Below are 26,071 nucleotides of genomic sequence, written 5' to 3'. Positions count from 1 at the left end.
AGAAACAGGTAAGCTGTTATATCTCTAATTCATAACAAAGGAAAAAGTAATTTAGAATGTAGTTCATATAGGCCAATCTCATTGTTAAATGTGGATAGTAAAATTCTTGCCAAAATGTTAGCACGTCACTTAGAAATAGCTGTGCCTTCAGTTGTATCTGATGATCAAACTGGGTTTATTAGGAATCGGTATTCATTCTATAATATTCGGAGGCTTTTAAATAATATTCACAGTCCCACCCCACCCGACACACCAGAAGTAGTTCTCTCACTCGATGCAGAGAAAGCTTTTGATCAGGTGGAGTGGGATTACCTTTTTTATATCCTTAAAAGATTTGGCTTTGCTGTGACGTTTATATCATGGATTTGTATGATGTACTCTTCTCCTGTTGCTGCAGTTCATACAAATAATAATCTTTCACATTTCTTTAAATTAGAATGTAGAACACGACAAGGGTGCCCCCTATCCCCCCTATTATTCTCGCAGGTTATAGAGCCCTTAGTGGCAGCAATACGTAGTGATCCTACGGTGAAGGGTATACGAAGAGGTGTTACTGCACATAAAGTGTCCCTTTATGCTGATGACACAATACTCATAAAGGCCCTGAGCTTTTTGGTGACTCCTCTTCAACCAAGTAAGACCAGCTGACGTGTGATCTGAACTACTGGTTGATGTGAATAACAATAACTTGGTCTAATATTAATAATTCCGTTTAGCCACTTACCAGTCGTTCATATTCCAAATTATTAATCACCTCATCATCTCTCAGCGGTCTGATTACTCAGTACCATAATCTCAGATTCAAGGCAGATTTAAAACATTCACACACACATACATACACCCATCCCCTTACATACACACACACACAAAGCCTTTATTCACTCATGCATGTATACATTATATTTGTCACTGTATCAATCACTGTGTTGTTATTAGATTAGCCAATAAATGTCCTCCATTTAGACCAAAATTAGTCTTTTTGCGTTTGTGTGTCTGACGGGTCACTTTTTCGAGGATTCTCGACATTCAGATATTAGACTGACCAACTGATCCAAATTTAAATCAATCAATTTTTAATTAATGTTAATTAATTTCCTCGCAATCATAATGCGAGATGGTGCCCCTATTAATAAAACGAGTGCATAAATTAACTTTAATAAGCAATTAATCCTACATAAGTAAAAATAACTTTAAATACCTAGGGGTATGGATAACAAAAATGTATAGACATATGTACAAAACAAATTTTCTCCCACTATTAGACTCTTTAAAACTGGACTTTGAACGTTGGAGTACATTACCATTATCACTAGGAGGCCGAATATATATTATTAAAATTAATGTGTTACCCAAGTTCTTATATCTATTTCAGGCTGTACCTATATTTTGGACAAAAACATTTTTCATCCTCTTAGATAAATTGTTATCCTCTTTTATATGGAATGGGAAAACTGCACGTACAGTATACCCTCGTTTATCGCGGGGGTTACGTTCCAAAAAGAACCCGCGATAAGCGAAATCCGTGAAGTAGTCAGCTTTATTTTTTGCACTTATTATACAATACTGCCCTGGGGGAGCGCTGCAGCTGCAGCCAGGTAAACGCCGCGGCCTCCTCAGAGAGCGGGCCCAGCTGAATCAACTGGAGCAGTCGGGGGTGGGGAAGGCTCGCGCCAGCGCTCTACTCCTGGGGAGCACGGCTGGGGTGGCCAGAGACGGCTGGGGACCACGTCCACTGTCTGGTTGACGGCGGGGGCAAAGAATAAGGCTGCTCCGTCAGCTCCGTCTTTCAGGGTGTCTTACTACATGGAGACCAAGGAGAGAAATGATCCAGCGCTCCACAGCAGGAAGCGCTGGCCTGTATGGCAGAGGAGACGAGGCGCAGAGACTGTTCATGTTGGTCAGTCCCTTAGCCATTCAGGATGCAGAACACAATGCACTGTTAAAAATAGCATAAAAAAACTGCACTAAAAAAATCCGTGAAACAGCGAAGCCGCGAAAGGTGAACCGCATTATAGCAAGGGTTCACTGTATCTCTAAAAATATTTTGCAACAACATAGAGAACATGGAGGATTCTCACTTCCCAATTTCCAATATTATTATTGGGCATCCAACACCCGTGCAATGCTCTATTGGCCTCATGCATCACATATTAGTAGCTCTAAATGGCTTCAACTTGAAAATATATCATGCAGTTTTGCCTCTCTACACTCCTTACTATATTCTCAACCATTATGCAAATTTTCCACAAACCCAGTTGTTAAGCATTCATTTAAAATTTGGGCACAATTCAGAAGTTTTGGTCTAAATGATATGTCCAGTCACACTCCTATTGTAAAAAAAACATGTTTGTTCCTTCGCTTACTGATGATTCCTTTACAGTTTGGACAGCACATGGACTTAAATCACTGAAAGACATGTTTGTTGAAAGACTGTTTGCTTCGTTTCAACAACTGAAAATGAACTTTCAAATTCCTGATTCTCATTTCTTCAGGTATCTTTAGCTACGCAGTTTTGTGTCAACCTTGTTCAACCACTTTCCTGCACAACCACCTGACTCCTTGAAACCATCCTGGACTTGAATGTACACTGACAGTCATTAAAAACTTTGAGACCATATTTTTGAACAAAATCTTTATTTTGAAGCCCAAAACTGGATTTTCTTCATTGAATCATTTGTTTAGCATATTGGCATACAGAAACAAAAATCTAAAGTTTCAAGAATGATTTCAAAATAAAGAATTTCACAAAAGAAAACGACACCTGCCAAACACAAAGTCACAACAGTCAATACCGAGTATGGCCTCCATTTGCTTCGATGCAGGCAGCAATCCGTCGGCGCATGCTTTGGACCAGGCTTCTGATGGTGGGTTGGGAACAACACATACGCCTGGCTACATCACTGTAGCTCAAACCAGCCTCCACCATACCCAGTGCCGGGAAACGTTGTTCATGCGATAGACGCGGCATGATGCTGTTCACTGGACTAACAATGGTGGCCTTTTTGGGCCTTTATATAGGCCTTCAAAACCCATTCTCAAATTGTGCAGATACTCACTGCGTATTGCTTGGTGTGTATTTGGTTCACTTTTGCAAAGTGACCAACCCATGTGCAATGAATCATGACAAAATGACAACTCATCATTATCTCAACTACCATGGCACTAGATCATCAGTAAATCCACAATGAATAATTACAACCCCCCTACAAGTAGAATTCTGCGTACATTTCTATCTCAAAGTTTATATTGACTGTCAGTATACATTCAAAATGAATAATTGGTAAAAATTTATGCGATTAACTCCTTCAAAATGAAGTCTCTGACTCACGTTAGAGGAAAGTGGGAGGAGGAACTTGGAACTGTAATATCTGAGGAAGAATGGCAATCTGTAATAAAAAATATATATATTCATCTTCAATCTGCTTAAGACCTAGAGTAATCCAATTCAAAGTTGTCCATAGACTGCACTGGTCATAAGCAAAACTGGCAAAATTTAAACCAGACTTGGATCCAATCTGTGATCGATGTGAAATTGAGAAAGCAACACTATCTCATATGTTCTGGAATTGTTCAAAATTGACACCATTTTGGCAGTCTATATTCAGATTTTTCTCTGATACATTTAGGATCAATATTGAACCAGAGGCCACAACTCCAATTTTTGGCACTGTACCACAATTCGCTAATCGGGACAAAAAGTATAAAGACGTGATTGCCTTTGCTACACTTATTGCTCGAAGGCTCATACTGCTTAAATGGAAAGAGAAATACCCTCCATCTTTCAACCAATGGTTCATTGACCTCTTGCATCATTTAACTCTGGAAAAAATAAGATATTCCATAAGAGGTTGTGCTAACACATTTTATTGTATCTGGCAACCTATTTTAGATCAGATTAAAGAGGTAGATCCATCACTTATTGTTAATGAGTAAAGCTGCAATTACAGTGGGGAAAATAAGTATTGAACGTGTCAACTTTTTTCTCATCACATTTATTTCCAAAGATGCAATTCAAACAAAAGTTCTACCAGACATTGATATTAACTCAAATACTCCACACATGAAAATAAATCATGACATTCAAGTCCATGAATAATGATTATGTGGAAGTAAGTACAATAACACAGGAAAAAAGTACTGAACACACCATGGAAAGGCTGTATACTTTGGCAAGGAAATGCACCATACCACCTGAAATCTATCAGTAATTATTACTTGAACTTCCAATTAGTGCAAACCAACATCAGCTGGGCTAGAGCAAATTGATGGTCCTATAAAAAAGGTTGTTTTTTCACCAAGCAGTTAAATACGACACACCTCATGATGGGTAAAGGCAAAGAGCTCTCTGAAGACATTCGCAACTTGATTGTTGCTCAGCATCAGAATGGAAATGGTTACAGACTTATATTAAAGCACCTGAATATTCCAGTCAGCACCATTGGGGCCATTATTCGCAAGTGGAAGAAGCATCACCTTACCATCAACAGGCCACGCACCGGAGCTCCTCGCAAGATTTCTGACCAGGGAGTCAGAAAGATAGAAGAGTACTCAACGAGCCAAGGACTATCCTGAAAGTGCTCCAGAAAGACTTGGAGGCAGCAGGTACAATTGTTACAGAGAAAACAATAGGCAGTGCACTTCACCGCCATGGCCTCTATGGACGCTCAGCCCGCAAGACTCCATTCCTCAAGAAAAGGCATGTTGAAGCTCGTTTAAAGTTTGCCAAACAGCATCTTGACAAGCCTGTAGAATACTGGGAGAACGTTGTCTGGTCAGATGAGACCAAAATTGAACTTTTCGGCTGTCATACTACATACCATGTTTGGAGGAGAAATGGCACTGCACATCACCCAAAAAACACTATACCAACAGTGAAGTTTGGAGGTGGAAGCATCATGGCATGGGGTTGTTTCTCATCTCATGGTATTGGCAAACTTCATATAATTGACGGAGCAATGAATGGAGCCATGTATCGGGAAATTCTTGATATGAATCTGCTGCCATCTACCAGGATGATGAAGATGAGACGTGGCTGGACCTTCAAGCAGGACAACGATCCAAAGCACACAGCAAAGTTGACTCGCAAATGGTTTCAAAAAAAGAAAATCAATCTGTTAGAATGGCCTAGTCAATCACCTGACTTAAATCCAATTGAACATTTGTGGAAAGAACTAAAGAAAATGGTTCACCAGAGGGCACCAAAGAATAGATTCAAGATTCAAGAGTTTTATTGTCACATACTAGAAATTACATTAAGCAATTACTGGTAGTGAAATACTTGCGTCTCATTCCCAATAACAGTGCAAAAAAAACACACAACAATCAAGATAAAATAGACAGAATAGTATAAAATGTGCAAATGAGGTTGGTTGTGCAAAATGTTCAGGTTATTTGGAGTTTAAAAGTCTTATGGCCTGGGGGATGAAACTGTCTCTGAGCCTGCTGGTGCGGGCCTCCTCTCTGTATGCCGTCTCATCATCGCCGGTGATCAGGCCGATGATCGTCGTATCGTCTGCAATTTTGATGATGGTGTTGGAGCTGGGGGTGGCCACGCAGTCAAGCGTGAAACAGGGAGTACAGGAGAGGACTGAGCACACAGCCCTGGGGGGGCGCCGGTGTTGAGAGTCAGGTTGGAGGATGTGGTGCTGCCGATCCGCACAGCCTGGGGCCTACCCGTCAGGGAGCTCAGGATCCAGTCACAGAGGCAGTTGTTGAGACCAAGATCACTGAGTTTGGTGACGAGCTTCGAGGGAACAACGGCATTGAATGCTGAACTGTAATCGATGAACAGCATCCTCACATATTTGTCCCTCTGCTCCAGGTGGGAGAGGGCAGTGTGGAGGGTGAGGGAGATGGCATCTTCAGTCGACCTATTTGGCCTGTAGGCGAACTGAAGCGGGTCTAGTGAGACGGGGAGGGAGGAGGTGATGAATGTTTTGACTAACCGCTCAAAACACTTCATGATGGTGGAGGTGAGTGCTACTGGGCGGTAGTCGTTCAGGCAGAGGGTTTTGGATTTTTTTTGGTACAGGGACAATGATGGTCTTCTTGAAACATGTGGGGACGACAGACTGGAGCAGTGACATGTTGAAAATGTCTACAAAGACATCTGCCAGCTGATTAGCACACACCTTGAGGGCACGGCCAGGCAACCTTACGTATGTTAATCCCTTTAAATGATTTGCACACGTCTGCCCGGGATATCACAAGTGGGCAGCGGTCCTCCTGGGTCCTCTGCACCTCCACAGCCGGGGAGTTGCTCTCAAACCGGGCATAAAAGGTGTTCAGTTCATCTGGGAGAGATGCAAACACCATCTCAGTATTACTGCTCCTCTTTTTATAATCTGTCAGTGTTTTTAGACCAGCCCACATATTCCTAATGTTGGAGCCTCTGAAGTGAGACTCCACTTTGTCCCTGTACTGTCTCTTAGCACTGTTAATAGCCCTCCGGAGTGCATACCTGGACTTCCTGTACTCCTCCAAATCACCGGAACTGTAGGCGTCGGTCCGTGCTTTAAATTTTGCATGGACTTCACCGTTAACCCACGCCTTTTGATTCGGGAATGTCTGTACAGTGATCCTCGGTACGACGTCATCAATACATTTCTCTATGTAGCTGATGACTGTATGTGTCTATGTTGTCATCTTTAAACACAGACCACTCCGTTGTGCTGAAGCAGTTGCGAAGAGCCGCGTCCGATTGGTCGGACCACTGCTGAATGGTCCGCGTCATTGGTGGGTCACGTTTCAGTTTCTGCCTATAGGAAGGCAGCAGCAGGACTGAGACGTGATCCGATTTGCCGAATGAAGGGCAAGGAGAGTAAACATGATCGAGTGTGTTCGCTCCGCGGGTAGTGTGCTGGTAGTATCTCGGCAGGACTTTCCTCAGGTTGGCGTTGTTAAAATCCCTGGCCACGATGAACGCAGCCTCAGGGTATGAGGTCTCTGTCCTGTCGATAACTCCGTATAGCTCGTCTATGGCCCGGTTTGTGTCGGCCTGTGGTGGGACGTACGCTGCTGTCATGACGACCGATGTAAACTCTCTGGGTAGATAATAAGGCCGGCATCTGATCATGAGGTGCTCAAGGTCCGGAGAACAACCCGTAGAAATAATATCCACATCTGAGCACCACTGGTTGTTTACCATGAAGCAGACACCTCCTCCCCTACTTTTCCCCGATGTTATTGTCCGGTCCCGGCAGTAGATGGAGAGTCTTTCGGGAACGATGGCGGAGTCCGCGATCGAGGGGTCAAGCCAAGTCTCCGTGAAAACCATCACGTTACAGTTCTTGATTTCACGTTGAAAAGCTATCCTGCACCGAAGTTCATCCAGCTTATTGTCCAGAGACTGAACGTTTGCCAGAAGAATACTTGGTAGAGGAAGCCGGTTATCACGTTTCCTCAGCCGGACTAGGACTCCAGCCCGCGACCCTCATCTCCTTTGTGTCCCTTGTCGCCCAGGTGGAGCTGCAACAGGTAAGCGCAGCCATGGGAGTTCACCGTTGTACGCTGGCGGCGGTGAAAAGTTGTTTGCTGCCAAGGACCTGATATGTAAAAGTTGATCTCTATCATATTGTATGATAGGGCACGCTTGGGATAAACAGGTGGGCATAGTGCAGAAAATAAATAATAAGATAGGACAGCTAAAAAATTGAAAAAAAGAGCAGAGTTAGTGGGAGCTCGAGACAAGGCAGCCATCCTCGGCGCCATCTTGAATATTTGAATATTCAAGATTTAAAGATAATCTGTGCAGAGGAATGGGCCAAAATCACACCTGAGAAGTGAGGGCGATTAGTTAAAACATACAAGAAGCATCTGGAAGCTGTCATTGCAAACAAAGGCTTCTCCACTAAGTATTAGATGAGTCTCAGTTAGCGTGTTCAATACTTTTTTCCTGTGTTATCGCACTTAATTCCACATAATCATTATTTATGGACCTGAACATTGTGATTTCTTTTCATGTGTGGATTATTTGAGTTAATACCAATGTCTGGTAGAAATTTTGTTTGAATTGCATCTTTGGAAATAAATGTGATGAGAAAAAAGTTGACGTGTTCAATACTTATTTTCCCTACTGTATTGTATTTTCTATTTTTCCTTTTTATTCTTTGTTATGGTGCAACAGGGTAGGATTGTTCGGGGGCAGGGGGTGGGTGGCGTTTATAAACAAAAAAGGTAACTGTATTGTAACCTTGATATAATATCTGAGTGAATTTTCAATAAAAACACTTTGGACAAAAAATGGTTCCACACATTGCCGAATTATTAATGATAAAAGAATTATGACAATAGATGTCCTTTATTATAAGCTAAAGTGCGACTGAAGGAGGTTTTCCGCCCTACTAACTAGGAACCTTCAGGCTGACGGTCAAGTTTGACGTTTAACACTGTCTCAGTTCTCTGTGAATCCTCTATGTAGGTCAATTAGTGTGCTCAGACTAACTGCATCATTGCTACAACCAGAAACCAAAGACCTCTCATGTTTTATTCAGAGGCAAAGTCAACCACTATGAATCTCCACAGTTACACAGTTAAAGCAGGGTGAAAGAGGTGACATTTGCTCAGTAAATCAGAACTTGGTTGGACAAAAGGTAAGAACATGTCACCAAACCTGTTTACTCAACCAATTTATAGTTTAAGTGGTCACTGAGGCAGTTCTATGGGTTCTGTAAGAGGCTCTGGGGATAACTAGGTGGTTCTCATGGCCAATCATAATGTTTTTGAGGACTTTAAAGAGGTCACAGGTGTACTTTAGTTGACTCAAAATATAGTAGGGTACTTGGGGACATGTTCGGGGTCTTGTGTGCCATTGAACCTTGAAGAGTAGTCATTTAGAAGGTTCTAGTGGCCATCTATAAGATTGTAGGGGTTCCTCGAGGGGTTATAGTTGACAAACGATAGATTGCAGGAGCTCTTTAGGACATTCTTCAGATGCTTTAATAGTTTCTAGCAGTCACAAGCCAAGTTCTAAGACTCCTTTATTACGCTCTTCAGTAATTTTTGAAATTCTAGTGGTCACTTTTCTGGAGATCTTTTAAGATAAAATACTGTAGTTTCTATTTACACATGTGGTTCTATAGGTACAGGTAGAAGTCACAGAGTTTCTTGAGTTCTAGTAAGTTCTTCACTGCACTACACTTCGGAAAGTTTTAGGAGTCTTGTAGAAACTGATGAGGTTATAGTGTTCACTACTGGTGAATAAGGAAGATCCAAGAGACCCTCAAAACACACATTCTGGGTCTGTTCAGAGGTTTTAGTGATTACTGAGGAGGTATATGAGAATGTTCTGGCAGTCCTTAATGGTGTTCTAGTGGTCTGTTAATTTAAAGAATCTTTAAAGATATTTTAGTTTTCATTAAAAAGGTTTGTGGGTTCCAAGTTTAAGTAATCATTGAGCGTATCTTTTAAGCAGTACTTGGGGTAAACGTGGTGGACTTTAAACAGATTCCAACGGTCATTTTATAAGGGTCTAGCGGGTTGTACGACACTTTAGGGGTTGATTAAATGTTCTACTGAAAACTAAAGATATAGGAGCCCTTTAAGAAGTTCTCGAGTCCCTTTAATAGGTTAAGAGTTATTTAAGATGTTCTAGTGGCCATTAAAGAGACTTAAATTTACATTTTACAGTGAACAATGTGGCAGATGATTTTGTCAGTGAGGCTAATCCAAGGTTCTTGAGGACGCCCTGATGACTGAGGATAAGAGATTTCTAGGGGTCCAACATCAAAACACCAAAGAGCTGCTCTCTGATAATAATCTAAGAGTAAAAATGTGCTATTCTGGCCCTTGTTCTTTTTAGCCATTTGTATTCTCTTTCTGAGATGAGGACAAATGCGGCAGTAATTACATGTCCGTTCATGTCCTTGGCCGTCCTCCAACATGATGGTAGGGGCATGTGGGCCAGCAGGCGCCAAGTGACACATGTGAGTTTGATTCGTCTATTAATAGATGGGGGAAAGCAGCTTGGAGGTTGTTCAGGTGACGAAACCAACAACCAACATATGAGCTCCCTGATGGCTTATTACACCTCCATCAAATGGGACTTTCTAAAGAGAGTTTTAGACCTCAAAATCATGTTCTATGTGACAGAAAGTGGCTGGGCTTCTATTACTTGTATTGTCTTTCTCTGTGTTGCTGTTTTTATAGTAAATCTGCAGGAGGAGAAGCAAATTTCTAAGCAACCTACTAATGGAGGTCAGCGGTTTAAGTCATGTGGAGAGCCTGAAGTCACATGAAAACACAAGAGGCTGCAAGAAATGCAACACAACACATGAGATCATTGTGAACAGCCCTGATCTCTTGAGAGTTGTATCCTTGCAAGATTTTAGAACTACTGAAGCTGTGACTCAGTCTTCAAACATCCCATAAAAATGAAAATAATGTCATCCACAGGACAATTTCTGCTATTTCAACAGCTCGCAACACCTACAGAGACTTTTTCCAACTATCTGCAGTGATTCAGCTGCTTCCATCGACAGCAACTGTGGGCCCATTTATAGCTCTCTTATCAGTAATTTATCATCAGTAAGCCATCATCACACTGGCATCTCAGTCACGATCACTAAAAAAAATGTTAAATTATTAATTCAAAGAGCTCATATTAAAACAGACTTTACAAATTATTGAAGACTGACAAGAAATAATGGCTGGTGTGTAAATGAAAAGATAAAATCTCAATATTCATAATATGTGGTCAATGGTAAGAAAAAAGAAAAGCAATAGGGATTGTTTATTTAAGTAATTTAAACACCAAAATAAAAAATTAAATCCAATTTCTCAATATATTTAGATTGCCTGTGGACTGAAGAGAATGAATAAAGTATGGAATCATGCATTTCATAATTGTTTCAGCAAGAATATTTTATGTCGATACCGTATATCGGGCTCTGACTGCAGGTATTAAAAAAATTCCAACAGATGTTTAAATCTGGTTTCAAAATCAAGAGAAACATGGGATGTAAACAAAGTGGAAACTGTGGTGCGACAATTTTACGGTGAAATAAACAACAGCAAAATGCTAAACAACGACTTTGAATGGTTGGGAATATGTGAGCAAGAAGGGTTGCAACTGCAGGTGAGATCTAATTTAGTTTAAAACCTTTAAATCCAATAATCCATTGGTGCGTTTGAAAGGCGTTTAATTTTTTAAAGTGCCACATTTATACAATTCATTAGTCAGAAATGGTAAAAAATGGAAAGCATAGTCAAATGTTCAACTTTTAAATGGTTCCCAAACTGCTCATATACAGAGTCAGTTTGGAAAAATCAACCAAATCATACTTAAAATTTTCATATTTAATCAAAATCACTGTATTCTACAAACTTTTAAAGTTCTTGAAAAATAAACCACTTGTATCAGATCCTCTGAAAAAACTAAATATTCTATGAGGAACTGTAGGGACTGAAAATAAATAATGCAAGACATTCAATTTTTGTTTATTTTTTCAATGAAACGTAGCTTTGTTTCTATTTTATGATAGCAAATAAAATAAATTAAAAACATGAAAAGAGCAAAAAATATCCCAAGAAGCTGCTTGAGGTTTAAAACACCAAATTAAAAATAATTTATTTCTTTTAGAGCTGTGACAACTAGTTGATTCATTCAATAAAAGGTCAAACGTCAAGTTTTGCCACCTTTTTGGTCTTAGATCAACTAAATTCACTGTCTCTAAGCTTCAAATTGACGTGAGTTTAAGAGCTTAGAAATAACATTTCTGAACAGTTTTAACGTGTTCTTAGGCTTGCAATTGATGAAATTAATTTTAAAAACCTGCACCACTTCTGACAGCAGGATTTTATTCCATCAAACAGAGAAGGTACAAACACACCTGGTTTGTAATAAAGCTGCGATAATTAATCGACTTGTTTTCAACTATTAAATTAAGCACCAATTATTTTTGCTAGTCGATTTAACAGTTTGAGTATTTGTTTTTTAAGTAAATGTCTGAATTCTGTGATTGCAGCTTCTTAAATTTGACTGTTTCCTGTCTTCTTTCTTCCTCTGTGACAGTAAACTGGACAAGACAGGATATTTGAGAATGTTTTCCTGGGTTTTTGGGGAACCACTGACATTTTCAATCTTTTTGTGACCATAAATAAACTAATTGATTAAAACTGAAAATTTAAAAAAAAAGGCTCAGTGTCCTGCTCCAGGGTTTTTGTTGCCCTGATTAGAATCAAAACAAATGTTTGATTTACAGAAAATCAGCAGTTGATCTTTGGGGGTTTTCCCTCGGAAGTGCCACTTATAACTGGTCTGCTGCTTTAAAAATAATCCGGATATTTGAGGTGGAAATAAATTGAAAGAGATTTGCTGTATAGTGAGCAGAACACTGAGATTTCATATACATTTGTTGACTTCAGGTTGACTGGTTGGTCGATTCGCTCTTATCAAATTCTCTTTGGTTGTATAATTTCAGGTGGTACTTTTATAAAGAGAAAATCTCACCTTCCAGAATTTATTTTTTCCTTTTGGTGGCAGAGGGAACGAAATACTTGTGAACATTTAACTGACTTTTAACTGGTCCAACCTAATGGATACTGCAGGTCTAATTTATTTAACATTTACTGAAGAAGTTATCGGTTTGGCTGCATTTTGTTTAAACCAGATCTGCATGAGTTTGGAAAAAACTGACACTGCAGTATTTTCTTTTTCTGCAATATATGTCTGTTGACATATGTAAAAATACATTTAATTCTTCCTGGAATTAATTAAACTTTCTAAAGTGATGGCTGGAACCATCAAAACTATATATACGTTTTTTTAAAATTTGGACGACATTGAGACGTTCAGATCTGTTTTGTACTCGACTAAACTTTATTTTGTTGATTTAAATGGTCAAATTAATTAGTTGTGTTGCCTTCTTTTTGTGGCAACAATTGTTATTTTTGGTTCAACATCATCTTTTCTATATAGACACAGAATGAATATGTAATTGTAATCATGATTATTATGATCAGCATTGTGATCATGACGCTAATAATGTCCAATTTAAAAAAAAAAGCTGTATTTTGATAAATGGTAGTTTATTCTTTGAAAACATTATTTTTTTACATTTTATTAAACTAAGGAGGAGGGGGATGGGGGTGGTTTTTACAAATATTTGCTGGTATTTGAAAGAAAACTTAAAGCTGAAAAATGCTTAAAAAATATTAACAAATAAATTCTTATTTTAAATATTGTTTCCTTTTTTCTTTGTTAAATCACAGATAAAGGCAATAATTTATATGTTTAATGTAAAAAAAAAAAAAAAACAGGCCAAACTTTACATAATGTCCACTTTAAATACTGATTTGTTCTTTTATAGTGTGTGAATATAAAATGTCAGTTTTTTTTGGCATTAAAATCAACTAAAGATACTATTATTTTACAGATTTACAATACAATCTTCCATTGATTTTGTATTTTAACATATTTTTTCTCGTACTCTTGATACCAGATTATCACAACGTTGTAAAGATTTAACATTTTTTTAAACATTGTGAGAAGACAAAACTGTAATTATGATTAGCATTATATTCATTGTGAAGCACTACAATTGATATTACATTTCCTTTTTGCGATGAAAATTCTTCTTTTAGTGTCTTTGCTTATTTTGCTACACGTGGCGCATGCCTGTCAAACTCTGTTTCTTGTTAATTGAATCTTAAAAATGGTAAATGGTCGTATATATATAGCGCTTTTATCCAAAGCGCTTTACATGATACGTCACATTCACCCATTCACACACACATTCACACACTGATGGCGGAAGCTGCCATGCAAGGCACTAACCATGAACCATCAGGAGCAATTAGGGATTAGAGGTCTTGCTCAGGGACACCTCGACATGAGCACGACGGGCCAAGGATCGAACCGGGAACCTTCCAGTTACAAGACGGCCACTCTACCCACTGAGTCATGGATCAAAGAAGTAAAAAATGTTCTATCAGACAGAGTTTGTAGATTAGCTACAGAAAATGAAAACCATGTGAGTTTTCTTTTTGTCGCAAGCAGCAAAGTTGAGGCGTGATGTGCTTAATTTTCTCTTCTTCACATCACATTTCCTGCAATGTGACTATTGACTTACATCTGAAACAATATGTTGTGCAGCTTTTGTCTGAGTGTTAAAACTGCATTAATTCTGGCCTTTAATGCGATTTAATTCCATGTTCTTAAGAATTTTCCAATCTGAGGAGTAGCTATGGACCAAAGGAGGAGAAAATAACTAAACTTTATTTTACACTTTTACTGAAGACTGGTGACAAAAATCTAAGCAGAGGCAAAGAGCAGGTCATGTTGTCAAGTTTAATCTGACGTTGGACTCTGCACTCAGTTTACAACTAAACAATAACCAATTGATGAATTGAACTCTAAACTACAGCAAGAAGAAACCTTTATTTCAAGCCCAGTGGTTGACAGTATAATTTATGTATTAAATATTTTTTACAATAAACAGAATGCTATTTAAAAAATATATATTTTTCTCCCACTTAACATCTTACAGCTGTAACTGAAGCCTGGCTTTGGATTAGAGAGGAATTTTAAATTATTTATTTTATTGTTTTAAGCCGGTCTATATGCTGTTACACTTATGCTCTTGTATAATATTTGCTTCATTAAATTTTTTGCAATTATTTATTTCTTTATAAGTCTAAATTATCATTTTGGTTCCAATTATTTGTTTTGCCCATTTTAAATACTTTTATTTTTGCTATTGTTTTACAAATATTTCTCATATTATTGGTTTCACATCACATATGTACATGCCACTGTATTATTCTTTTGTATTTTGTGCTATTTTGTACAGTGTTGTGAATGCTTTAATCTTTTTTGAATGTCTCACCGTCTTAAATAAAAATAAATATGAAAATATACATATACATATATATATATATATATATATATATATATATATATATATATATAATTCATGTTTATTTTAAAATCTGCTTAATTTATTTCAAATAAAAATATAAAAACTACATCAAAATATTTTAAAAATAGACATGAAAATATATATTTTTCATGTTTATTATGAACACATAAAAACATAAAAAAACTAATAAATACATATTTAATATATACTATAAAATAATCAAATTAAATATATAAAAAATTAAAATTATAAATAATACATGTCTATAAAACATGCTAAATAGAATTTCCATAATCATCTTGTGCTTTTGTTGTTTTTATACAAACCTCTTAAACTCTGTCCTTAAAAATGGTAATAAATGTATAAAAGAAGGAACTTCTGACGTGAAAGTATAGAAATATTTAACTAATTAGAAAAAATAATTGATTAGTTGCATCCCTATTAATGTCAGACAGAGTTTATATTTTTTGTTCAGGGTTAACAGAGTAATTAACGTACAAAGTGAGTATTTGTGTATTTCTAAGTTTTGACTTTTGGATATTTTTGCAGTACTTTTACTCACTGGGAGTCTTTTTTTAAGTAAACAATCTCGATGTAAAGTTTCTGCACTGCTGTATGATAACCTGATGAGAAAACGAATGCTGCAAACAGACAAACGTTGATGAAATATAGTGTGTGTTGTGTGCAGGTTGTGTATCTGCATGTCAGTGTGTTTCCGTGTTTGTGTTGTACACACAATCACTGTCAGATATATAAGCACGCAGTTAGCCTTACTTTTCCTGGACTCTGCTAATAGGATTCCCCCAGCACGCACTCCTCCTCCTCCCCCCGTCTGCCTCCCCCCTTCCCAGCATGCAACACCCAATCCACCAACACACAAACTTATAAAACCACATGTATGCACACACACACGCCGCCACACATGCAGCTGTAACCTTACCTGTGTGTCCCAGCGTCCTCCTCAACGCGGCAGAGACGTCCCAAGTTGCCGTGGTAACGTCCTTCTTCGCTCGCTGCCTCACTCAGAGAGTAATCTGTTCTATCCTCCCTCGCCCTCCTCTCTCCCTCCGAACACTTGTTGTCTGTTGCAGAACTGGCTGATCATGGATTTACAGACTCGCCTCGGCTTCTCCTCCTCCTCCTCCGGCTCCCCCTCTTCCTCCACTTCCGATATCTATCAATCAGTGGATGTCTCGACCCACCCACCTTCTCCCGGGGAGTCTGCCAGCCAATCAGGGCCCGGCCTGCCTGCAGAACTGAAGCCTTCACGCCAATCAGGAGTGGCAGTGACAGATGGCAGCTTACGGAGGGGTGGAGGGCCCTGAGAAAACCTGTCCAATATCTGGATCCCCGAAGCTTTAAAGACAATACAAGAGAAGGTGGTCAAACAGTGATGTCATAATGCACTGTCGCAGGATTGGTCAATTGGCTGTGATCTCAGAACTCACTGTATAACTCAATGATTGAAAAAATAAATAAATCTTGAATGGAGATTTTGTAGATGTCCGCAAAACCAACATTCACCTGCAAAATCTCATCAGACTGCAACAACATGACATCATATGTATACACAGGTGAGGTATACATCACCTGAACATAGAAATGATACCATTTTAATAAACAAAACTAGGCCTATAGCCACAACTTTTAACTGATTAGCATTGGCAAGATTCTGAGTCCTATCCTTTGTTTACATCCAAGTTCACACATGTTGCACATTTTAACAATATTCAATGTATCAATCAATAATCAGTTAATTGATTGCATAAATTCAGCATGCCTTTTTGTCAGCATTAGTGGACATTGATGCCAACGCTGCAGACAAGATACAGGCCACTGAAGTAAAGGATCAATGTCCTAGTATTTCCTAAACTGATTTTATATAACTGTGCTGGTCGGAGGTCATTAAGCATCACTGAAGACTTTCACGGTGCCCCTCATACAGGCTAAAACCTCACGATTCTCTTTGCTTGCAAACACAGAATACAGAGACAAAAGTCTACTACAAAGAGACACAAAACAGCTGCAAAGAGACACTACTGCAAAGAGACAAAACTCTTACAAAAAGAGGCAAAATTACCACAAAGACATGTAAAGCGAGCACATAGAGACGGAAAACTACCACAGACACAGAACAAACACAAAGAGACACAAAACTACTACAAAGAGATACAAAACTACCACAGAGATGCAAAACAAACACAAAGAGACACAAAACTACTACGAAGAAACACAAAACAACTGCAAAGAGACACACAACTACTACAGAGACACAAAACAGCTACAAAGACATGAACAACTACTGCAAAGAGGCACAAAACATTGCCCTCCTCCTTGGTACTCAACAGTCGGAGGCTTCACCTGGTGGTCCACTCTGGTATTACAGCTAATCTACAATACATTTTATCTAGAAAAATAATATTGGCAGATACAATTTCAAAGTTTAAGGTTTAGATGTGAATTACTGGCTCTGATCAATAGCGTAATTGTTGTTGGGTTTTGAAAGTCAACATGTCATCTGTAAAATCTGCCGGCTGGTTTTGGGGTTCAGAACATTAATATACTGGAAAATATGAAGGGGGACTCAGAAGGGTTTCTGGAAGAGGTCATACATAAGCTGCTGGGCTTTGAAATGTTTTCACCTCCGACTGTGATAAATGGAGGCGACGACAGTTCAGCTACACACTGGTGTTAGAGTTTGTAGTCCAGTATTGGTTAAGCAATGACCAACGATGCCCTACAGTTGAGTTCATGAATTTACATACCCTGGAAGACTTTGTAGAATATGTACCAGTCTGTAATGAAAACATGAATGATCAGAGCAAATGCAATTCCGTGATAATGAATAGCTTTGTCTGACCACTAACCCTAAATGAAAGAAAAGTTTTTTTCCATGATCAAACATATTTCCTGAAAAAAAATGGACAATATTTCACAAATTTTTCACAAAAATGGCATGTAAACTTATGAGCACAACTGTATTTCTTAGACTCCGCAAACCAGTCAATAGTTTTAAAAGCTATATTATCTTTAAAAATAAATACTGACATTACATCATTTACCAGCCAGAATATGTAAAAGCAGAAAAAATGGTCAGATTTTGAGCTTTAAACTTGCTTTAACTACTCATCTGTGACACATCGTTTTATCGGAAAGCTAAGCATAAAAATCATATTTCCGCAAAATCGCTTAATCCTACATGTCTAAATATTTGCACCAATATTCGGATGCAAAAATTAATATCCGGATACCTCTGTAGCGAACGAATATTCAGGATATTCGGGTCCAGCCCTACTATGTAGAGTCCCCTTTGTTGTTTCCTGTATTGGTGACACCTGAAGGCATTTGGAAAATATGTTTGTAAGTACTGTAGGGCTGCACCCGAATATTCCGAATATCCGTTCGCTACGGTGGTATCCGGATATTAATTTTGGTATCCGAATATTCGCCCCCACCCCCGAGCAGGTTCACCCTGAGCGCATGTGACAGGCATGAAAGGGTCTGGAGAAGCCATGGAGAACGTTATGCTGCCTGTAACATTATTCAGCATGACCGGTTTGGTGGTGGGTCAGTCATGGTGTGGGGAGGCATATCCATGGAGGTCCAGTTCTGGGAGGAGATACCCCAGGACACCGTCTGTCGTCTCATTCAGAGTTTGTCCCGGCATCGTCAGTCATGCATACAAGCACATGGAGGCCATACAAACTACTGAATACCATTTTGAGGTGCTGCCAAGGAATTTCAGCAAGATGGACTAGCCTGCCACATCAGTTTTTCACTTTGATTTTGGGTTGTCGTGAATTTAGACCTTCTGAGGGGTTGATCATTTTCATTCCCATCAAACAATGTGGCACTTTTCATTCCTAACACATTATCCAGTCCATATCAATCCTATTGAAATATGATGTATTTTCAAAGTGTTCCTTTAATTTTTTGAGCAGTGTATACATATATATATATATATATATATATATATATAATGTCATAATTTCTATCCTTCGTAAAGTCATCCCACTGGCCGAAATGGACCGTCTGGCAGGCCAGTTTTGGCCAGCGGGACGTACATTTGGCATCGCCGAGTACGTGATGTAATCAAGTACGCCGGAGTTCCGACTGCACATTAATGATGCGTTCTCCCGCTCTCGGGAGTTTGTACTTCCGAGTCCAAACAGCCAGCACATATACAGTCATATATATATATAGCATATATTGACTTTATTTAGCATATGGGCCATAGACATATACACAGTCCCTGCAGGAATTCACGATGCTGCGATCTCGCGAAATCAACCAATCTCCGCGAATTTTGCGCGGCCTTGCAATTTTGTCCAATCACCGCAACTTTCCCGCAATTCTGGCCCGCCTCCTGTGAGTTCAACCAATCATAGCAGCTCCCAGCGCAAACGTAATGCGCGTACGTCAATGAATTAACTTCCTTGTTTATGGTTTGAAGATGCAGACATGTGAGATACTAATGTCTCTCATTTACCAACAAAAATTACTACTGAAGACTGTGATAAACAATTAATTCACTGATATTCTTCACCAAAGCAGAGCTAAACTGTTTTACAACCGTGCAATATTGTGGTGGAATACAAAAAAAAAATAAATTAAAAAAAAAATCGCTTGATACACAATTTTTTTTTAACATGAAACATATTAGAACAGCTGAAATGAGCGGACAACAGACCAGACAAATCACCATGATGGAAGCTGTTGCATCCAGATCCATTACAGCACTGAAAGAATGAGGTAAATTAGATTAATTATACCACCAAAGAACACGGCGGAGTTATGTGACGATCAGTGTGAGTGAATCCTTCCTCTCTTACCCACATCACTCAAAAACCGACTCAGGGATTTGAATGAAATTTTCAGGGTCGGTCAGAAATGACACAAGGACCAAATGATTAGACTTCGGCAGTGGTACGGCTTAAAGTTTGGATCAACGGATTTGTTAAGGATTTTCATTGAGGTAGCGGCACGGCATCTGATAGCAGCACGGTAACCATGGCAACAAGTGAATGCTACCTCAGCAGCCTACTGACGATCACATCATTGTGATCCTACAAAAATCTACCACAGTGGACGTATCGGAAACGACACAAGGAACAACTGATTAAATTGTGGGCATGTTTCTGAGTCCCATCAATTCCTGTCACCCCCTGCATAGTTAGGTCACGTCATATTAAACCAGTATCTGGCTGCTGCTAATTTCCCACCATAGTACGCCAGCTTTTGTGGAAATGGGTCGGAACGTTAAATAATTAATTTTGGAATAAATATTGTCAATTACAGCATTGAAACATGTTCTACAAGCTGGAAAAAAATGCAGCTTTTTAGCAACTGTCACCATCTCCCGCAATTTTATCACAACAAATAAGCTTAAAACATTGCAACTTTTATCGCAGTTTTTTAGAAAAGCTGCTGCGAATTCAGGCATTTTCGGCCGCAACAATCACGAAAAACGCTCGCGAAATCCTGGAGTGACTGATATACACTAGACGCCTCATCGACTGGCCGAAACGTATGTCAGTGTGTCCGCCATCTTGTGAGGGTCATTTGTCAAGAGTACTGCAACGAAGCTGCATCACTGCTCGGCTGGGGGTTGTACAAACTGACAAAACAAGGACAATTGACTGTGTGGAATAACCTTCCGCGGTAGGAAAAAAAATGTGTTTTTGTTGTTATGTTTAGCTCATATAACAATAGCTTGGGAAATAGATCAGCTGGAACCGTGGAAAATGCTATCTGTTCCATTGCTAAAGCTAGCCCTCAAACAACATCGACGCCTATTCAGCTTAACCAACGGAGGCTATTTTAGTTGCCGTGCGTAGAATATTAAATATTAAAAGAAATCAGTCGCTTTTAACTGAACTGCGGTCATATTTGATGGCTATTTGCTAACTTTTTGCGCATTTCGTTTCACCAAGGTGGATGAGATGGATGTTCACAGTTTCAGCTCTGTGAAGCAATGGCTGAATTCATTGAGGTAATAATACATTAAAAAATTGCTGCGTACCCATTTTCTGCTCATGCTGTGAAAATGGTTCCCTTTTTCATTTCAGAAAGACGGCTACCAAGTTATGTTATGTTATTTAATTTGGTCATGATTCCGATACTGTTATTAAGCAGATATTTTCTCTTAAATCAGCTCATGGATAGGCATTTTGACATAATGAACTGAAGGTTGTAAAGCCCCCTTTGGTACTCATAACTGGTCTGAGAGAGTAGAGTTTCTGCTGAGAGGCAGGAATTACTTGATGGCTTGGATGATGAAAGATGGCACACCCCTTCACTGATCAAAGAGGTTTTTGGCAGTATGAGGCCTATGTTCACACAATAAGTTAGGTACCATGAAAATATTGAAAATGCATTTTCTTTTTGCAGGTATTTGTCTGTCATGGATTCTTCATTAACATCGACACACTAATATTTATGATACCAGAGCAGCTTCAAAATCAGTGATACATCTGCACCTATCGCTTCAGCCAAGATCACTTGGAGCTCCTCTTCAACTCCATCAGGGCATCTGGTCGGGATTTCAGAATTTTTCTTTGTGACTGAGAGCTGTGGTGATCTTCTAAATGGGGATAAATAATATAAACTGTACATGCAAAAAAAAAAAAATGTTGTGAAGCTGATAACCTATACAGTCTGCAGAGGCTACATTGTTGTCAGCTGTAAAGCTTCATTAGTTTTGCTATAATTTTTTTAGAGTCTGATAAGAGTAAATGCCCAGAGCTAAAACCACAGTACTTGTGTTCATTGATGTTAATGTGTTTTTGTTGTTTATCTAAGGGGACTGGAATACAATCCATTGGCAGGCCAATTCCAGGCTGTTTTCCGTCGCCTGTTGGTCAATTGTGGTGTGTCTCCTGTCTGGAAACGTAGCAGTAGTGAATGACACTGTGTCCCTGTCTGCTGTTCATCTGCCCTCAGCTCCAGCAGCAGAAGAATCTGAAGACCTCCCATCCCCGTTTGCCAGCATCCCTGTTCTCATGTGTGACCACAATTATTTGCCCACACATTTTGGTGGCCTTGTGGACAATGCTCTGCCATATACAGGGTGACACACAAAAAAAACGGGAACTTTTTAACAATCCAATAAAACCAAGACTGATGGAAGAAAAATAATCTACCTGGAGCTATCTCAAGAGTAAAGTGTACACGATTCGACCAAGAACTCTGGATGAGTTAAAACAGAGAATTCAGGATGAAATTCACAGTATCCTAGCTGAGATGTTGCAGCGGTCAATGAGGAATCTCAGCAAAAGATTTCAAGAATGCATTCGTACAGGAGGACGCCATCTACAGGAAGTAATTTTTAACAAATTAAAATTCCACCATTGTTTCTTAATTGGAATGTTTTAAGGTTTCAATTACTATGAATAAAATATTTTTCTTTCATCACTCTTGGTTTTATTGGATTGTTAAAAAGATCCCGTTTTTTGTGTCACCCTGTATATCAGGGTTTGTTGTGAGATGCGTTTTAAGGATGCTGTCTGGTGATGTGTGCCGCGGTAATCTGGTGACAGATGCTGCAGCTGCATCTTTTGATCAGGTCACTGGCTGACCCTCAGGAATAGGGGAGGGCTCATGATTCCTTCTGAGGGGACAGTGAGAACACTAAAACTCCAAACTGGCAATTCACGGAAGAGGCTGTATAAGACGGTCCTGTTCCAAGGTTTCTAAGTTTGTGAAATAAAGCAGCCTTAAAATCAGTTTGAGCAGTTGCTGTCATCCATCTATAAATATGTAAATATATGTAACAACAAATATGTAAATATAATGAATAAATACATAACAAAAAATATGCAACTATAATGAATAAATATCTGATATAACAGGTAAATATGCAACAATAAATATGTAATTTAACAAGCAAATAAATAAATATGTAATGTGATAGGTTTATATGTAACAATAAATATGTCATACAATATGTAAAAATAAACGTGTAATCATTAGGGCTGGACCCGGGTATTAATTTTGGTATCCGAATATCCCCCCCCAGGTCGGACGTTACTGGGCAGAACGAATATTCGGCGTTACTGTCTTTCCCTCCGCATCGGCTCATCCCGCCGTGTTCGGCTCATCTCGGCTCATCCATTCGCGTTTGTTACTACCACCCGAATGGCCAGGTGACTGCCGACTCTGACATCACTTCGTTACAACACAAGACAAGATGCTGAAGACCTCTGCTGTTTGGGAATTCTTCAGTTTAACTGAAGACAAAACGAAGGCCCTGTGCAAAATTTGCGTCCGTGAGACCAGACGAATGGATCCGAATATTCGGGCCATCTCCGCCTTTTAATCCCAGTCACTCACGCCCCCCTTGTCATGCCTCTGCACCCAACCAGGGGCGCCCCACTATTTGAGAAACACTGATTTATAGCATCATAATGTGACATATTGCACAAAATATATTTCTGAGTTCTCTCTCCCTCATTCTGTTTCCATAGATATGCAGGACTTTATGGTCAAACAAATGAGACCTCAGTGAGTATGTAATCCTCCAGGTTCGGAGGATGCATACAACACCCAGTCAAAACCCTGATAGATCCCAGATCAAACGCTGATTGATGTCACGTTACCTGATCAGTCAGTGAGGAAGACGAGGTATGAACAGAACGTCCTCCTCCATCACTGCTGGAATTCAAAACATTAAAAAAAAATCACACCGAAAGACCACACAATAATTACATGCATTTAATGATAGTATACAGTAAAGTAAACGTCAGTTCTTACCAGTTTAAGAGCAGCTTTTTCGGTGTTGCATCACTTCATCTGTGCGACTGAAAATGGTCTTGGTTCCACTTCGGGTCAACAAAAGGTCCAGAACTTTAAAAATGTTCTCCTTTTTGCATTTTTAAGAGGATTTCCTTGTTGATTTTTCCCATAAAAATGCAAATACATCTGTGGCTACTAACTTTTTCTCCATTTCTTCTATAATTAGTACCAAAATGCAAAAGCCTTTTAAATGAAACACGCTGTAATTTCCAGCTAAACAACTGCTGATACTGAGGAAACAAGTAAAGTTTACAGGAAACACACTACATTAAACTAACTTAAGGAATCAGCAATTTCTTTAAATCACTTCTTAAAACCCACTTTTATAGACTTGCTTTTATGTGAAAACAACCATAACAAGGCGAAAAATACAAGAAAAGAGACACGCAATTACCAGAGATGCAAAGCAACCACAATAAGACACTAAATGATAACACAGACACACAAAAAAACAGAAAGAGACAAGAAATAAAAAAAGAGACACGCAATGATTAGAGAGATGCAAAACAACCACAAAGACATTAAATGACACAAAAAACATCCACAAAGACACTAAATGATGACAAAGACACACTGAACAACCACAAAACACACAAATTGATGCCAAAGACACACAAAACAACCATAAGGAGACAAAAAATACAAGAAGAGACACACAATGACCAGAGATGCCAAACAACCACAAGAGATACGAAATGACAACAAAGACACACAAAACAACTATAAAGAGACAAAATAATATAAGAAAAGAGACACACAATGACCACAAAAACACTAAATGATGACAAGGCACAAAAAACAACCACAAAAAGGACACAAAATGATGACAAAGACACGCAAAACACCTATAGAGACAAAAAAATACAAGAAAAGAGACACACAATGACGACAGAGATGCAAAACACGCAGGAATTTGTTGTTTTTATCATATTTGATGTGTTTCTATTTAAAAACATCAAACATACTGGCGTTCACATGATAACTCGATGAAGAAAATAAAATCAAGTTATTTATCTGCTGGGATAATCATCCTGTTTCTAATATTATATTCACATTAAATCTTGATTGATGGACGGGCATCGTTATTAGTGATATTTTTACGATTATAATTTTTTTACCGTATTTCAAGGCAAAGATTGAACAGATATCAGTAGTGAAATTGATAGTAAAAATAACGTGGCTGATTTTACCTCCTTCAATAACACACACAGCACCATTATCCTTAGACAAATTAGCAATAATTTTAGAAAATAATTTAATTATGTTCGCGCTTTCCAAATCTGAGAAGCTTTTAGCTGATTATTAACAGATAGTGGACGGTTCCTGCAGCCAGAAGCTGAGCTGTGTCATTTTAAAACTGCTCGACCTTCCACATCTGATTCTGATGTGACCTATGAGCACCGTGGAGCCGCTTCACTTCATCACATCTGCATTTTAATCCAGTAAACTGCGATAAATCACAATCATACGCACTTTTTTTCTTATTTTATTTGATTACGGACTTCTTTTGAAGAGAACATTTGACAAAAAGACACAATTTTTGCTGCTTTTTCATGCTCCGACTGCCGCTGTTCCGACAGCAAACAGAACGCTTGAACTCCTTTCAAAAATAGGCCTTTTTAACACTCCCCCTTGATTTTGCGCTCAAATAACACAGTTTCTAATGTTTATCAACGCTTTTTAAAATTACGAATTGATATTTTAGTCTTCGGCTTGCATATAATCAATCAAAAAGCACCGACTTCGTCTAAATATCCACTTTTTCAAGACACAAGCTTTGCTGTTGGTACCGCTCAGCAGGGTGGACCGTAATTATCAGGCACGCGGAGGGTTGCAAAAAGTAGAAATTTCACTAAAAGAAACTTCCGCTTGCTGGTATAATATGCATGCCGAAATAATGAGGAGACGCTAATAAACCGAGGAGGACTTACACTCTCATTCTGGCGCTTGTGTAATTAGGTTAACAAGACAATAAATGTAAATCTAGATGTTATTTCAAAGGAGTTTCGCACACGGTGCATTTACCTCCAGGAGAGGATAGGATGTAGCAGCTTTTAACGAGCCGTGCAGTCCCGCAGCACCTCCGACGTGGACTCTGATTCACCCGGTGGGTCCATTTATCAGTAACTGTGTCGGTAATGGGCGGACTGACGGTCACGGAGAAGGCAACGGTTAACGGAGAACCGGAAGAGTAGTGACAGTAACGGCTAGCTAAACAAACTCCGCTGTATGCCGGCAGCAGTGAGAGAGCAGTCGGAGAAGAAGCGTCCTGCTCGGCCGGTGTCCACTCCGCCGGCTCTGCCTCTTTTCATTAATTTCTTCGGCTCTTTTCTTTAATTTTCAGGATGCTGCTTGACATTAGTTTACGTTCTCCACGGTGACTTCAACTTCCGCATCATTTAGGTGACGTAGGGACAACG

General features: G+C 39.0%; 1 protein-coding gene across 7 annotated transcripts in view; it reads right to left on the bottom strand.

Annotated features, from left to right (window-relative positions):
• Positions 1-25,712, bottom strand: part of LOC110968940 (PH and SEC7 domain-containing protein 1-like) — a 172,596-nt gene extending 146,884 nt beyond the window's left edge. The window contains exons 1-4 of one of the 7 annotated variants that reach the window (XM_051950646.1): positions 23,610-23,636; positions 23,456-23,510; positions 17,624-17,653; positions 16,065-16,214 (exon numbers count right to left, since the gene is read on the bottom strand). The gene's annotated coding sequence lies outside the window, so the exon portion shown is untranslated. The other 6 variants (XM_051950647.1, XM_051950648.1, XM_051950645.1 and 3 more) reach the window with 6 other exon arrangements.
• Between the last annotated feature and the right edge of the window lie 359 nt (positions 25,713-26,071).

This window comes from Acanthochromis polyacanthus, chromosome 7 (genome assembly GCF_021347895.1).
Source record: "Acanthochromis polyacanthus isolate Apoly-LR-REF ecotype Palm Island chromosome 7, KAUST_Apoly_ChrSc, whole genome shotgun sequence".
Classification (NCBI taxonomy): domain Eukaryota; kingdom Metazoa; phylum Chordata; class Actinopteri; family Pomacentridae; genus Acanthochromis; species Acanthochromis polyacanthus.
This window is presented reverse-complemented; position numbering and strand designations above follow the sequence as displayed.